Genomic DNA, 3,388 nt, shown 5'->3' on the forward strand with positions numbered 1-3,388 from the left:
TTTCTGAATCTGCAGCAATAGAGTCTCCGTTTGACTTTGTCCCAGTTTTGTCCTGTAAAGAATAATGAGTTTCCTTTATGTTCCTTTATGTATCAGAGGTCTGATGGTCTTTTTCCGCAGCCGGACCTCATTTTCCCCGTAAGTGAATTCACCTTATTAGTGGCCGATCTCAAGAAATATGATTTGCTCTCTTGAACATGCCACGATATTTCAGGCCGGATCGGGCAGGTGGCTGTCAGACGGCGAAACTTGGCGATAGTTTCCCGTAAAATATATCCCTCTTCACCACGCACCCCAACGCAACCCTAAACAAGCCTGGCACGCGCGGAGCAGCGAGGGGTTAATGAAACGCTGCTCCTTCTTTAATTGAAAAGGCCGCGGTCGTGTTCCCCGCTCAGTTATTGCACGTAATAAGTGGGCTCTCCCGAGATGAACGGTTCACCTGCGCGGAGGTTAATGAAGATCCGCCAAGCTGCGCTCGCTCTGGACATCAGGGTTAACCATTTCCCCCGCTAACTCTGCCCTGCACCCCCGCTCGTTCATCTGGGGAAGGACAGGACAAGATAAAGATGGACGAGGACTCCCGGATGACCACAAACCTTCTTCTGTGGGTGAGCGGATTCTGGAACCGGCCGTCTGTTGTGTTCCATCTTATTTTTTAATGATATTAATGTTTAGTTTGATAATGTTTTTATTTTGTATTTTTAGGGGATTTTATGGTTGGGTAACATGGGGTAAGATGCCCCCCGCCCCAGAGAAAGATATTCCCTCCCCCACACCTTAATTTTCTTCTCCTGACCATAGATGGTACGAAATATCATCTCAGCACTTTTAATGAATGGCTACGCTATTTTTTAATTTTGTCATTTCATCTGAATATCAACATTTGTGAGATTTAGACAGCTGAAACAGTATTGAGGTTAATTGATGTAATTGTGTGTCTCTGGAAAATAGTGTCTAATCTATGACCTTTTTGTGTCTATTTGTTAATGAGGGGTTTGTGGACACGTCAATGTTTTTAGACTTGTGGAGTAAAAGTTATAGTTATAGTTATATTTATTTTTAAGTAAAAATATGAAATTAGACCAGTGGGGGTAAGATGGGCCACCCAGTATTGGCACAGAAGACCCCAAGAGGCATGTTGTTACTTGTGTTAGTATTTTTTAATAATGTAATTAATGGGGTTATTATGTATTTCCATGAATTAGATGTACATCTCAGTCATCTTCGCTTTAATTAAAAACTATAAGTTAGTTGAGTGAAATCATTACATTTGCATTCATAGTGTTGCTATTGTGACATATCTTCAATTAAAATATGGGCAATTTAATGTGTAAATATTAATTTGCCTATATAAGTCACAGAATGATTTTAACATTCAGATGAATCTCTTTTACTTGGATTCTGATATGGGTTACTCTATTCAACTAAGTTGTCAAAATTAAATATAAAAATAAAAAAAATATATAAATGTTAATAAGAATTATATAAAAAATATGGGGGGGAGGGGGATCTTCTAACCCCATTTTACATTTTGTTCTACAACTGAATTAGCAAATGTTTCTATTTATTTCCTATAATAACACATTGGCTGATGCATCATCATTCTGCACATGATAAACTTTTAGCTAAAAAGTAAATGCATATTGTTCTTAAGAGAGACATGTTACCCCCTACTAATGGTAGTGGTAAGGCCCGTACACACCGGGACGAATATCGGCGCGCGTTATTCGCCAGCGTTTTTCAACGCGTTTTTTGTGTTCACACCCAAGCGATTTTCGCTGACGATGAGCCGAGTGAACATGCAAATTCATTCCCTGACATTAGATGGCGCTTAATACCACTCCATAACAGTTCTCTTTTATCAAGATTTTTGTAGTCGCTGTCGCGTTTGTCATAGTTCTTTATGTTCCGACACCAACGAGACCAGCAGCTCTACATTCATCTTGCCTTGCATCTTCCTCGTCTTATTTCTTCCCGGCAGTGTTTAGACGCTACTCGGCATATATCTTCTTCGCCGTTACGTATGTGTGCTCGGCAAGACCGTTTTGTGTTTGAGCGCCCCCAAGTTGTGTTTTACTGTAACTTCAGAAGCTCCAGACACGTGAGCAAAAGCGCCAATCTCATTGGTCGCGGCGCGTCAAACCAAAAAAACGAACCCGAGGCGTTTTTTCAAAAATGGCGCTTTTACGCGTGCCGTTTTTCGCGTCGGTGTGCACACTCACATTGGCGCCCTTTGTTTAGTCACGAGGCGTTAAACGTCGGCGAATATCGCGCACGAAATTCGTCCCGGTGAGAACAGGCCTGTATTTTATGGTAATTACATTTATGCAATTGTTATAATCCATTTATTATCTTTTTAAGCATAGACCTGAAAATTACATTTCCAACTTAAGCTGTCAGAAATCTTGAATGCTTTGGTTTGAAGACTGGAGTTTAGTCTCTTTTTAAAGACAGGTTATTGCTAAAGTGATAAAAGTTTAAAAAAAATTAACTTAAAAAAAGTTGTTCAATTTTACATATAATGTTAAAAAAAATGCACAAAAATACTATTTTCAATTTTTATATGAAATATATAATTTCCAACACATGTTTTACTCTAAAACTGTTAAAAAATCTAAGCTATAAATCTAAACAAGTTTCAACCCCAGTTTTGAGGTTGATATCTCAAATAATGAGATTTCAGTAAGTATTTAGTTTGGGCACAGTACCAAACGCTTCCACTAGAGGAAATTCATTTCCCATTAATTTCCAATGTGCTCATTTTTGACCGTGAACAATACAAGTGTGACTTTTTTTTTCAGGACCATTTAACCTTTTTAAATCATGTCCATGATTTTTTCGTAGCAAGTGCCAAACCTTTACCAAGTTTTGTACCATTCATATTAAGTAAAAGTAGAAACATTTAAAAATGGATTTTTTCTGTAAAAAATTATCGATAGAGCACCAGATGGTTAAAGTAGCCAATAAAATAATTAAACTTTCTGAATCATTTACCCTACGGGACAATGCTTTCACGTTTGGTTTGATTGTTTGGCCCGACCCTCATTTGAGAAGAACTGAGTCAGGTTTCTCCCAAGCTTTCTAATTTATGTCAATTTATGTCACATGATGAAGTTTGGGTTCCTTGCCACTATAGCCTTTGGCTTAAAAGACACTTAATATTCAGAAATATTATCGATGCACTCATACTGTCGGATGAAAGCTGAACTTGAACTGAATAATGACTCTTCAGTCTTTAGGAGAGATGCTTTATAACTGAATCGACTGGCGAGTCACTATTATTGGAGATGCTTATAAGCTGAATTGAACTAATTTAATAATTGATGAACTTTATGCAGTTATTGAACTAAACTGAATCAACATTGAACTGAATTGAGCTGAGTAT

Source organism: Scardinius erythrophthalmus (genome assembly GCF_964197995.2).
Source record: "Scardinius erythrophthalmus genome assembly, chromosome: 17".
Lineage (NCBI taxonomy): Eukaryota > Metazoa > Chordata > Actinopteri > Cypriniformes > Leuciscidae > Scardinius > Scardinius erythrophthalmus.